Source organism: Indicator indicator, chromosome 33 (genome assembly GCF_027791375.1).
Source record: "Indicator indicator isolate 239-I01 chromosome 33, UM_Iind_1.1, whole genome shotgun sequence".
NCBI classification, from domain to species: domain Eukaryota; kingdom Metazoa; phylum Chordata; class Aves; order Piciformes; family Indicatoridae; genus Indicator; species Indicator indicator.
The window spans coordinates 7,348,106-7,362,369 of record NC_072042.1 but is presented as its reverse complement, the minus strand read 5'-3'; positions in this window follow the sequence as shown (position 1 = coordinate 7,362,369).

Here is a 14,264-nt window from a genome sequence, read left to right as displayed (position 1 = left end):
GGCATAAACGAGAGCAAAATGCTCCCCAGCTTCTTGTCAGCCCTTCCAAGGTTGATGCCACAGCCTGACCATCTCAGGGGGGAGGAGGTGTACCAAATCCCACCTAAATATATACACAGCCCCAAAAGACACACAGCACTGAAGCTTCTCTGTTTGCCTCCCAAGGAGAATTAAGTTATCGGGCACATTATTCTGCTCCCATTAAGAGCAACCATCCTTCAGCAGCAGATAATACCCTGGGCTGATGGGCAGCCTGGATGGAATGACTTCATCCTGCCCTCACTAGTACTGGCCTAGCAATGGCCAGTCACACACTAAGGGTATTTGTGCTAAATGGCAGCCCAACAAACCGCATCTTCCAGAAAAATTAACATGCCTCGCACAGCTATGACACTCAGTTCTGCCCACACACGCTGAACTGGGCAGCTCCCTCCTTGTTTCAGTCTTGGGATCACTCACAAAAATGCTCCTTAACGGGAGCAAAGAGGGGTATTTTCCCCTGAAATCTGGACTGTCTGGTGATTTCCTTGGACTCAGATGAGCACATTTGATTCAAAGACACAAGCTGGTGGCTGGAAGTCACTGTTCTTACACCAGAGACAGGCAGCTCCCACAGAACCCTGGCTTCACTCCCCACAGCATTAAATTACCACATTTTAATAGCCCAGGCTGTGAATTGAAGGAGGCTCAGCTGTTTGGTGCTGACCCACCACAATACACTGCTGCCTTTGCTGCTGCTCACCCACAGATGGGCTGGAAGGAGACTGTCAGAAGAGAATCCAAAGGCCTTTGAGGACAAAACCACTGAGCAAAGAAGCCACAATTTTTGGATGCAAGGGGTTGGCAACAGCTTTTTGCAGTTAGGTCAAACAAGCAAACAAAACCACACTGCTTCATTGTAACACAAACACAGGCTAACCAGGCAGACTGCAGATTACAAGAAGAGACCAGGGCAAGAAAAACTTCACATCAAAACACTGATTTAAGACCATGCAGCATGTGACCCACCCTGCTCAGATCACCAGATGATCCCCAACCCCATCTGCCAGCGCAGAGTATTTTGAGTCATTATTTCCCAGGTGAAGCATTTATCCACAGGGAACACCAGTCCAAGCTGCTCTACGTGCAGGAAAAGGGCACTGTTACTCTTCAAACACCAAACAAACCACTGAGAGCTCAAATGGCAGGAAAAAGGAGCAGTAGAGTCACCAGACATGGTCTGTGCTGTGAGAGTGCCTTGAAAATGCCCTTCTAAGCCAGAGAGTTTAAACCTAGCCCAAAACAATCCTTTGTAGGGAGAAAAAAAAATAAAGAAAACAAACCAAAACAACACTCTTCTGTACATGGAAATGACAGAATCATCAACTGGTTTGGGTTAGAAGGGACATTAAAGATAATCCAGTTCCAACCTCCTACCACATGCAGAGACACCTTCCACTAGTCCAGGTTGCTCAAGACCTCATCCAGCCTGGCTTTGAACACTTCCAGGCTGTGAGTCTCCACAAGTTCTCTGGGCAACCTGTTCCACTGCCTCACCGCCCTCATGGGGAAGAATTTCTAATCTAAATTTATTTTATTCCAGTTAGAAGCCATTACCCCTCATCCTGTCCCTACAACCACACCACCACACCTCTGTTGTAAATTACTGGCTTAGCTTCTAACCTTTTCCTTCTTACACAGCTCCAAAGTGACCTCTGAAATCCCATAGCAAGCAATGGAAATTTCTTACATTCTTCACTATAAAACCGGTTTGCCCCATGCCAAGCTGGGATTGCACGTATTTAAAGAACTCTCCCAGATATAGCTGGTTTAAGTCACTTTATAGGAGTCAATTAGAGACTAAGAATTATTTTAGTAAGTCAGGATTTCTTGGTATTCAGCAGCTGGATATAGAAATAAGGAGAGGAATTATATTCATTTCAGGCATGTGATTGTGGTCTCTGAGGCAGAACCTTCTCCTTGAGAGCTGAAAGGCTACTTGGCAACTGCTCAGAGCCTGATGGACACAGCCAGGGCAAATCAAGAGGGTCACAGGGAACACCACCAAACCCTACCCTCTGCCCATTTAATGTGCACACAGCCAGCAAGAGGCTCAGACATACACGCTCTAGCATCTTAAGAGCATCTAGACAGTAGATTAAATCCAGCTCAAGTAAATTCTTCATTAAAAAAATCCTTTGTAATGTGGTCCAGTGCTCTGCAGGCCTCACAGGATATACTGCTGGTAGGACCTGTTGTAAAACAAGGCTCACAGTTTATACCAGTGCTGGTGAATGCTGTGCCTAACTGGCACACAATAAACTGCACAGAGCTCTCTTCACCCCAAGGAGCTTCTCTATGTGAGGAATTCCCAGTTTAAACAAAGGAATTGTGCATCACATTGGTATCAGTGCTCCCTCCCCCAAAGCAAACAGGATTTAAGGTGAAGAGAAATAGGATTATGTCAAGTTCTAGGAAAACAAAGAAATTAAGCTCGTCAACTGAGTCGTTTATCCACTTCTGCCTCCATAAACTGGTTGTGTCTATCTCACACACAAATATGTGCACATACAATGGGCACAGGCATTTACATGCCACGTTCAAGTGCTTGGCTAAGGTGTGAGAGCCTCTGGAGCAGCAGCAGCCATTTCACAAGAGCAAACAAGGTGGGAGGAGAGCAGGTGGCTCAGTTTTGCCAGCTCCTGGCCCTCTGCCCTTGGCTCTTCTTCCTAGAGCTCCTGTCAGCATTAGCAATGCTGATTTGGCTGAGAGCAGGCAGCTAGAATCTCCCTCTGACTTCACAAGCATCATTTCACTGTAAAACACTGATCCAGAACAAAGATCTTTCAGGTAAATGATTTACCTTCTAGGAAGGAGTGCTCCACCCAAAGTTGCACTTGTCCCATGCTCACGCCTCCACTTAGCCCAGGAAGCAGCAGGCACAGCAGCGCTTGCTGCCAGGAAGAACCTGAGAGGCTGAACTGCCAGCTTAGCATATTTTCATGAAGACCTAGAACATGCTGCACTGCATCACTGCAGGAAGGACATTGAGGGGCTGGAGTAGGCCCAGAGAAGGGCAACAAAGCTGGTGAAGGGTCTGGAGAGCAGGGCTGGGGAGGAGCAGCTGAGGAAGCTGGGGGGGTTCAGTCAGAGAAAAGAAAGCTGAGAGGAGACCTTCTGGTTCTCTACAACTCGCTAGAAGAAGGTTGCAGGCAGGTGGGGGTTGGTCTCTTCTCCAAAGGAACTGGCAGCAGGACAAGTGGAAACAGCCTCAAGTTGTGTCAGGGAAGGTTTAGGCTGGACATGAAGAACAATTTCTTCCCACAAAGGATTGTCAAGGCCTGGCACAGGGCAGTGGTAGAGTCCCAATTCCTGGAGGGATTGAAAAGCTGTGTAGATGTGGTGCTGAGGGACATGGTTTAGCAGTGGACTTGTTAATGCCAGGTTAATGGTAACACTCTGATGATCCTAAAGGCCTCTTGCAGCCTAAATGATTCTGTGGTTCTGTGTGTGTGTGCAGCAGCACATCCACACTCAGCAGTCTCAGTGTCAAGTATTTAACCATAGATTACGTCTGCAGACCAGCCCATCAAAGCACTCTCCAAGACCAACAATTGATTCATTGTGGAGCCAGTTATTAAAGTGCCAAGCAGCTCCCTCCATAGTTAAACAGACAGAGAGACTGTGCTGCTGTAATCACAGCCTCATGGCAGTTAGTTTCAGGTTCTGCCAAATCCAAGCTGCTTCTCCACAGGAGAAGCACCTCTCCTATGAGGACAGGCTGAGGGAGCTGAGGTCATTCATGCTGGAGAAGACTCCAGGGAGACCTTAGAGCTGTCTTCCAATTCCTGAAGGGATCCTATGGGAAGGCTGGAAAGGGACATTCCATGAGTGTGTAAAGAGACAGGTCAAGGGGGAATGGTTTGAAACTGAGAGAAAGCAGGGTTAGACTGGAACTGAGAAAGAATTTCTTCAGTACCAGAGTGGTGAGACTCTGGAATGGGTTTCCTAGGGAGGCTGTGGATGCCTCCTGCCTGGGGGTGTTCAAGGCCAGGTTAGATGAGGGCTTGAGCAACCAAGTCTAGTTGAGAGACATCCCATGGCAGGGAAGCTGGAGTAGATGACCCCTAAGGTCCCTTCCAACCTAAGCCATTCTGGGATTCCATGATGTGGTTTCTTACTGGGAAGTTTTCCTTTGTTAGTTGTTTTAACAGCAGAGGTTGTGCCCTTTAAGGGCCATTATTGCCAAAGTAAAACTGCATGTTCTTTCCCATGGGTAGAAGAATCCCATTTTCAAGCTAATACAGCCTTTTGGTACTGGGAAAGAGATGGAAAGGTAGAGGGGATGGCTGGGCAACTATGCCTCTATACCAGGAAGTATCACCACAAAAAAACAATAAATTTATGCAAAAGAGCTCCCACTGTGGGTTTTCTCCATTTGCGTGAAGCTGATGTCCACTTGAGTCGGTGTCTTGCAGCACAGCAGACTGGCTCCAAGAAGAAAAAGGAATAAAACAGATGAAGAGATGCATCGGCTCTCCAGGATGCATGCCAGCACAGGGAAGAACAAGCTCCCTGGAAAGTCAGCTTTGTTCCAGGGCTCAGAAACAGCGCATGAAGCACATTTCTGCCAAGATGCACCATTTAAAGATTAGAGAAGGTTAGCTTCAGACTGCAGGACCGAGTTTTGACACGAGGAGTGTTTCTACACTGAGAGATAAATACTCTTCCCCTTCTGTATGGGTAGGAATTATTAAATATACAAGTGGCTGCACTTAAAGGATCTAGAAAGTGCTTAAACAAGCCTGGAGAAGAGATCACAGTGATGCTGTAAATGCAAGCAGTACAGGCTCTGCAAGAGGCAAAATCATTGTGGCGTGAGCCTGAGCCCCAGAAAGAGCTTGAGAGAGGGACTGAGCCAAACAAAGAGGCCTCAGAAGAGAGACAACCAGCCAAGAGTCATGAGCTCTCCCTCACTTCAAGAATTTCCCAGTTTTTCATTCCACAGCAGCCTTAGTGCAACGAAGACACAACTACAAACAGAGATGTGTACACACGAAGAGCACCTGACCACCTGCTCCTTGTTCATGAATTCCAGGAGATGCTGCTGGAAACCTCTCCCTTTGGGCAGGAGGAGGAAGTTCAAGTCATTGCACCAGCCTCCTAAACTAAACACGAACAGCCAGCTTGGCCAGAGACACAACTGTGGCTTCAGCAGGGGACAAGCTCAGCCTTTGTTGAGATCAACCCAAAAATAGCAGTTAGTGCCACCTAGGGATCAGCGCTAGGGCAGAGAGGCAGAGGAGCCAGACCACAGACAAAGGATGTCAGTGGCTGATTTTCTCCTCACGTGGATGAGGAGCCAAACTGCAGAGAGGACAGGCTCTGGTGTATTTAAATAACACCAGGGAGTTTTGAACTGCAGCTTCTCCCCAGTAAAGCACCAGTTAGGTGAAGCTTTCACAAGGGGCTGCTGAAGCACAGATCTGACTCCGTGCTGTTAGGCTTTCAATCTGGTCAAAGAGCATCCCTTGGCTGCAAAATGCTCAGAGCTCTTTGTTTCAGGGAAGGGAAGTTTTAAGACCACAGTTTACTTCTGAGCAATGAGTACCCTGCAGTAAGTCATGGTGTGGAGCCCTCCAGTCCATACCAACATATAACTTCACACGCAAAGGCCAGGCAGCAAAGCCACCCAAACCATGAACTGAGTGCTAGACAACTGAGAGCAGTTTGTTATTGTTCTTCTCAACGCTGATCAATGTCTAAAGGGTGAGGGGCAAGAGGATGGGGGCAGATTCTTTTCAGAGGTGCCCAGCAACAAGACAAGGGCCAATGGGCTCAAACTGGAACACAAGAAGTTCCACTTAAACAAGGAAAAGCTTCTTTGATGTGTGAGTGCCAGGCCCCGGACCAGGCAGAGGTTGTGGAGTATCGTCTGGAGAGCTTCCAACCCCACCTGGCCACTGTGATCCTGGGCAAACTGCTGTGAGTGCCCCTGCTTGAGCAGTGGGCTTGTACTGGATAAGCTCCAGAGGCCTCTTCCACCCCCTACCATGCTGGGATTCTGCGTGTGAGTCCCAGCCAGACCCGAACATCTGAGTGACAAATGTCCACACCTGACAATTATTTAATTAATTTTCTACACAGAGCAAATACAACTTCTAACCAGAGCATGGGCTACCTCATTTCTTCCAGAACTCAGAGCTGAAGCTCTGCACCACATTGTTCCATGCAGTTTCCCATACTGCCATTTGCTTGGACCTTGCAGGGCATGTCTTAAGCTATGAACTGCATCAGACTCAATACCCCAAGTCCTTTCTCCAGATGATACCACCACCTAATGCAGCACAGCCAAAGTCTGCTGAGAGCAGCATTTCTGCAGGTGCTCAGTGATTAACTGGTGCACATTTCCATATCAGAAATTAAAAAAAAAAAGGCTTCTCAGCTTGGTTGAACTGCAGTATATTAACTGTTGAAACCAGCAGTCATGAAGACCAGCTTCGAAAATATTAATACCCATAGGACACAATCCTGGAGGAAAGTGTCATGTTCTGCCAGTTTTTCTGGAACTTTACAAAATAAACTATTTTGAGGCTTTATTTCAGTTTGTATCTTTCCATGCTCATAAAGAAAACCCAAAGCAGTTCAGATTTATAGACAAGAATTCAGAGAAGGGAGGGGGGTGAAACCAGCAGTTGTATCAGGAAGCTGTGGGGATGAATGGAGAGACAAGAGAAGGGAGGAAGCTTCACCCAAACTACCATTGTTACAGTTAACTGCTAAGAATCATCCTCTCTGAAAAACATTTGTTACTGAAATAACGTAACTCCGTGAGTTTGATGTATTCTGCAGGTCCATGGAGGCTGCAAGTCCTCATGGTCTACATAGGCAATCTTCTAAGCAAGAGCTGCAGCAACAGCCCTGAGATGCACACTGGCCAGATCTCACCCATGCACTCACCAAGGACAGCGTCAGAAAGCAGCTAATAATCATTAAGCTGCCATCTTTTATTTCTCATCATTTGTCTCCACAGCAGGGTTCATCCAGCCACCCAGCCAAAGGAGGCTCAAAGGAAGAGCTGTTTTGAAGAGGGCTCACAGCTGCCTCCACGTGAATGGCCTTCCAAGAACAGTAGCAACTACTGCCCCTGCCCATGGAGCCCAGAGGAAAGCCTCTCTCCTCAGCCTGGCTTTCAGTGTTGCTTTTTAGGTCAACTAAAACAGCTTTTCTTATGCAACAAGAGATGCAGAAAGCTCACTTGCTTTTGAGTTTTTGCTTTCATTTAATTAGATGGCAATTCAGAAGGCAGCACTGCTATTTTAAACACCACAATGAGAAGCATTTCACTGCCTTACAAAGAGCTGAAGTGAAACACCCAGCTAAGCCAGCCCCAGAACTTGACAGCATGTCAAATCCTGATGGTCTTCTCCTAACGGATGGGATGAGCAGGAGAAACACCATGTTACTGCATTTCTAGAAGAGGTTCAAAGCAGAAAATGTCACTGAAAAGTGGAAAGGCAGGAGACATTTGTTCTTCCTCTCTGAGCTACATGTAAATAAACAATCTGGAACACAGGAGGTTCCACAGAAACATTAGGAAAAACTTCTTCGCATGGAGGGAGGCAGAGCAGTGGACCAGGCTGCCCAGGGAGGTTGTGGAGTCTGTCTCTGAGGCATTCAAAACCCACCTGGAACATGTTCCTGCATGATTTACTCTAGGTGATCCTGCTTTGAAGGGGGGTTGGACTCAATTTCCAGAGGTTCCTTCCAAACCTCACCATGTTGGGATTCTCTGAATATGAATCAAGAGAATACCCAAGTTCAAACCACATCTGCTGCTCAACAGCTTCACAATGCAAAGCCCTTCTGGGTGACCCATGAACTACAGGACAGAAAGAAACAGTTTCAGGTACAGGTGAACTTAAAGACCATGCTGCTTGGCTCCCAGCAGCACCAGCACAGGAAAAGACACAGCCCAAGGCAGCCCATTATCAGACACACTGTGCCTGCCACCTCCTCTGCACAAACCCAGAGAGCATGCACAACCTCACCTTGGATTTCTTGAAATGCTTCAATAATGGCAGCATATATGAATGCTAGCTCAAAGGTCAAAAGCACAGCCCCAAACATCATGGGCTCCTCTTGCTCCACTTGAATCTTCAGCATTTTCCTTCATGGCTTCTGCCCTCAGCTTCTTGCAGAACATCCCTCCACAGAGCTGCTGGTGTGTTACTTTCAGGACAGATGCCCAACTCTCTTATCAGGCCAGAAGAGATTCACTTACTACGGCTCCTATTATGTATTTTATGGTTACCTAAGAGGTAAACCAGGCATAAAGATGGAAAGGCAACCTGAGCCCGCTGATTTCTTTGTTGAGTGAAGGTCAGGGCTGACCCTGATCCACTGAAACTGTACCACACAACCTTTATCTTTACCATTGCTAACAAGGTTCCACTGAGCTGCCCTTTCTGCTGACGAAGATTAATACCAAGTATTCAGCAAGCAGCAAATTTTATCTCATATCAGGATGTCAAGCAATTCCCTGTTCAAAGGAGGCAGGGAACTACTGGAGAGAGTCCAGCAGAGGCTATGAAGATGCTGAAGGTATTGAAACATCTTTGTGAGGAAGAAAGGCTGAGAGCCCTGGGGCTGAGAGCCTGGAGAAGAGCAGCCCAGAGGGGATCTGATCAATACTCAGCAAGAGGATGGGGCCAGACTCTGCTCAGTAGTGCCCAGGGAAAGGGCAATGGGCACAAACTGGAACCCAGGAGGTTCCATCTGACCAGGAGGAAAAACTTTTTTTGGTGTGAGGGTGCTGGGCCCTGGAACAGGCTGCCCAGAGAGGCTGTGGAGTCTCCTTCTCTGGAGAGCTTCCAACACCCCCTGGCCATTGTGATCCCGGGCAAGCTGCTGTGGGCACCCTGCTGGAGCAGGGTGGGGTGGATTGGATGATTCCCAGAGGTCACTTCCACCCACTCACCATGCTAGGATTCTGGGACTCTGTGATCAAACCCCCAAAAGCAGGAGGATTAAAATGCAAGTTTCTACCCTCTGTGTAGTACCTGAAAAACAACAGAGCATTCACACACACAGAAGCCACAGCAAAACTGCTCTGGGAATAGCAAACCAGAGGTTGTTCAGGGGACCAGCTTTCCCCAAGAAGAAAATTCACCCTTGACCAGAGACTTGTCATGCAGCAACAACCAGATGGGTGACTGTGTCCTAAAGGTCCACTCAAGCGCAATGGTGGAAGATCCGGTTCCTGCTCACCTGGGCCAGGCCACCCTGGCCAGCCTGACAGTTACAGCTGCTGAACGTGCCTCTTGCTAACCCAATCCAACCATCGTCTGAGTGAGCATTTGCCTTTTGCTCCAAACACAATCCTGGCCAGCACACTGCCAGTCAGAGCTTCTTGCAGCTACCGCTTCTGTGTGGAGTTTTCTTCTGCATTCAAATGACTGGGGGGTGTGGAGCTGGGAGCTCAGCACCTCTGCTCAAGGCAGGTTCTCTGGTTAATTAATGATCCTTCTTTGAGAGACTTGGTAGCAAAGAACAGTTCATTCAGAACGGGAGACAGCTGCTCAGCTTCTAAATATAGTGCTTCACTTCTGTCTAAGAACAACAGGTTTATGCTCAGATTTGATTCGTGCCTCCTGCCCTCCCCTGTGAGGCACCATGTAATAACGCTGAGTTTCAGAATAAAGCAATCTGCTCCCAGCACCTTCCTCTGCCTTCCCTTCAAGTCTTTCATTAGGGACTGGAAGTACATTGAACACTCGGGTCATGGAGCAGAGCAGCTCCAAATATAAGCTCAGTCCTCCCCATTACTGGGAGAGGAGAGGGTATTACTGGTGATGGACAGAGAAAAGCTTAAGCAGGAGGATAGTTGAAATTTGACAAAAAAGTCAATTAAAAACTTCTGAAGTTTCCAGAGATAGCAGCCTCAATGCAAAGGCACATTCGCACCCAGCTTTACCAGGCAGAGACTCCTTCCTTTGCTGCTCCCTGAGCACACACACACCTTATTGCAGTGGCTTTACAAAACACAAACAGCACCTCGCAGCCAGGCTGAGGCACCACACCTCTGCTGGCAAACCATGAGAATCCACCCCACCAGGACAATTTCCCCCCAGTGCGAAGCAGGATCTCCATGAACATGAGCTGGAAATATCAGTGCTGCTGCATTTCTCCAAACTGAACAAACATTTCTCTACCTCTCCTGCCAGAAGGACCTCAGGCTCCTCTCCATGCCCCACAAAGGCCCTGGCAGAGAGGAAGTCAACCCAGTGCTGTACTCCGGCCTTCAGAGAGTCCCTTACACAACCACAGCCCTGATTTACCATCAACAGCTGTCAGGAGGCATGTGGGGAGACATAGGCAGTATTGCTTTCTGCTATTTTCACTTCCACTTGTTCACTCACTGGCACTTAATGTGCTTTTATTGCTGGGTCAGTGCTCCACAGCCCAGGCTGGCAAGAGAAACTACTGCTGGGGGCTTTTTATCTTATAAACTTGGCCTAGAAATTGCTATATTAAGTGCTTTTCAGTATGTAAACTCTTCACACACACACAAACACATCCTGCTATTTGATAACAATCAATGCTCCAGAGCTTAAGACAGAATAAACAAGTCAGCTCATTATTTAAGTCCAAGCAAAGGTCTCAGCTTTCCTCTCCCCAATCTAATGGAGCAGACACTTACCCAGAGATGAGCCAGTCAGATGAACCACACAGGTGAGCCACCAAAATCCATCATGGGGACATAGAAGAGAAAGGAGAAGATACTCTGGTTAATAATCAGCTCCAGCTAAACATGAAACCCCCCACAAAAACCCCTGCTCACATTTGAGTCCCACATGAGCACTGCAAGTTGAGCTCACCCAAGCGAGCCTCAGTGTCTGACCCTTCCCAGAAGTGATGGTGGAACCAGACGTTCACGTTGAGCCACTTCTTAGAAGCGTAAACACCAAGCAGGGAAGGGGGGGAAAAAGCCAACAACCATCAGCCTGACATCACTGCCTGCTGATAACAGTGAACGGTGACGCAGGCGCCCCGTGCCTGCCAGCCAGCGCAGGCTCCGGAGCCGGCGAGAGCAGCGGGTGGCGCAGGCTGCAGCCCGGTCCCCTCTGCTGCTGTGGCAGTCCTGCTCTTCCAGCCTTACATAACTTCTGTAAACTTCGAGAGAGGATGGCCGCAGCCCAGCGCCTGCAGCCCTAGCTCCACAGGGCTCCAACTGAGCCCGCTAGTGGGCTTGAAAACCACAACACCCAGAGACTTAATTTAATTAACACTGTGCCAGAGACTTCTAAACTCTAATCCTCTCAACAAAGGGATCATTAATGAAATGAAGAGATTCAAGGGAGCAGCGGTGCCCTCAGCCGCAGCGGTGCCCTCAGCCGCAGTGGTGCCAGCTGTGAGACCCAGCAGCCACACATCAGGGCCCAAAATCCAGCCAGATCCTTGGCCCATGGCACAGCCCCATCGGGAGTGCGGGATCTGCTCCACACAAGCACTCAGAGCATGCAGGAGAATCATAGAATTGCCTGATTGGAGAAGACCTTAAGATCATCAAGTCCAACCATAACCTAACATCTCCCTATAGACAACTCTTAGACTGTGTCCTTAAGATCCTCATCCAAATATCTTTGAAATGCCTCCAGGGATGATAACTCCACCACTTCCCTGGGCAGCCTGTACCAGTGACTGATGACCCTTTCAGTGAAGAAATTTTTCCTAATATCCAACCTGCATCTCCCCTGGTGCAATTTGAGTCCATTTCCTCTCATCCTATCACACGTTACCTGGGAGAAGAGCCCAACCCCCTCTTGTCTCCAGCCTCCTCTCAGGGAGTGGTAGAGAGCAATGAGGTCTGTCCTCAGCCTCCTTTTCTCCAGGCTGAACAACCCCAGGTCCCTCAGCTCCAGCATGATGCTTCTGCACTGAGCACAGAACTACACACCTCTTCTGCAGCCACCCTGCCACATCACAGAGGTGGGAACGAGCCCACAGGCATCCTTTGGGATGTACCACTCAACTGCAGCAATGGTTGGTTTTAAGTGTTATTAACCACTGATGTAAAGAGGCTGGCAAGCAGGTGAAGGAGAGCTCTCCTTTCGAGAGGCAGTCTCAGTCCTTCAATCAACGGCTGGTAAAACATCTCCATCTCACCCAGCCCTGCTGGCATGAATGTCTGGAAGGTGTTTCCTCACTTAGGAGATTAGGATGTAGGGTGGCAAATGAATTTACAGCACATGGGGTGCAGTCAGGGAAAAGCCTTCACAAAGGTTCCCCACACATGCTTTTCACTCCAGTGAGACAGGGATGGAGATTTGAGATTGTCCTTTGTGAGTGGCTCTTTTCTTGGGAAATCACCTTCAGCTTTTGAGCCACACAGGAGGATCCAGAGCACGGAGCACATCCATGAGACTACTCAGTATGGTGAAGAGAAGCAGAAAAGAGCTTAATTACAGGGCAGGACCATTCCCTCTGGGTTGGGTTGTCAGCAGCAGCCTCGGCCCCTGTGGGATGGGTGTTCCTCGACAGAGCCCTCAGCAGGTGGTACCTGAGCCTGTGCCACATGCAGAACCTGTAGTCAGCAGGATCCTGGCTGTGTGAGGAGCTGCAGAGCATCAGGCTCACAAAGGTGAGAACCCAAACCTGTTAAGACTTCAAGATGTTGCCTGCAGAAAAGCTTTTCTCTGCCAGCAGCAGCCTGCACAGGTCTCTATGGAGATGCTACCGCAGCCCTTCTATAGGTGCTGCTCCCCTGAATTAGGTGCTGTATGTGAGAACCTCAGTCCCATCAGCAGCTTCTGAAATTCAAATCCAAGCTCCAGCCACAGCTTTCAGGAGGGCAGACACTGCAGGAACTACTGGTGGGGCAGGCTCATACCCTAGAGGCTGCCACAACCTGGGGCAGGGCTTTTAGGGTGCTTCAGCACACTACCTCACCCCAGACCAACACAGCCTTTCTTGGAGGGACCTCAGCCCTCCAAGGTACCAGCCAAGCCCACCACAGACAGGTTTGGTTTTGGATGTTGGAAAGCAGTTAGAGGTCTCCATTTTCCGTCAGTGCCTTTTGCCCCTGCTCTCTCCCTGCAGCTTTTTGGGATGTGCCTTCAGGACACCATCAAGCCTCCTTGGCTGAAGATGCAGGAACGCTGCTCCCAGAGCTAACAAGGCTGCCCTGCTCTGACCCAAGTCAGTTTTCACCAGGCATAGAATAAAGTCCTCTCTATGTTCACCTCCTGGAATAAATCCCATGAGCTCTTATTTCCCCGGGCCAGGCAAGAACACAGATGGTCACAGAGATTAAAACATGCAGAGAATTAACCACCCCGTGCAAATGAGCTGCTTCATCCAGCCCAGGGCTGCTAGGTGGCTTGAGATGCAGCACTTGGATGGGATCATCACAGTTTGCTGAGCTCAGATAACAGCCTCCTATCATCCAGAACAGTCTGAAGGCAGCTCATAGTGGAGGCAAGACACAAACTGCCAGAGCCAGGCAGCTGCTGGAACTACATCTGCCTCCTGCTACAGCTGGAGAAGGCAAAATAGCAGCACCAGGAAACAGCCTGGCCAGTTCTGCACTTGGACATCTGTATTGCCACCGCCAGGCAGTTCAGACAGACCAAGCAGAGCTGCAGCCCCAATATGAGCCATCTGCATGTTGAGATGGGAGACCAGAAGGTCTCCCCTCAGCCTCCTCTTCTCCAGGCTGAACAACCCCAGTTCCCTTAGCTGCTCCTCACTAGCCCTGTTCTCCAGAGCCTGCCCCAGCTTTGTTGACCTCTGGCCCTACTCCAGCCCCTCAATGTCCTTGTTGGAGTGAGGGGCCCAAACCTGACCCCAGTATTTGAGGTGTGGCCTCACCAGTGCTCACCCTTTCCTGGTACTGCTGGTCACACTATTGCTCACCCAGGCAAGGTTGCTGTTGGCCTTCTTGGCCACCTGGGCACACACTGGCTTATCTTCAGCTGGTTGTCAACCTTTTCCACCAGGCAGTTTCCAGCCACTCTGCCCCAAGCCTGAAGCGTTGCAGGGGGTTGTTTCAACCCATGTGTTAGACCCAGAACTTGGTCCTGGCTACAGTTATCCTTCAAGGTATTGGTCCATCCCAACTCCCAGCCATGCCAAGTAGTGCTCAGCACCAACATCAGGCTCTCCAGGCTGTAAGCAAGTTCAGAGATTACCAGCATCTTCCACCCCACCACTGCAACACACTGGCCTGTTTGCAACACCTACGAGATTGCTTTAACTCTGATGCAGTTGGAGGTTGGGCACTC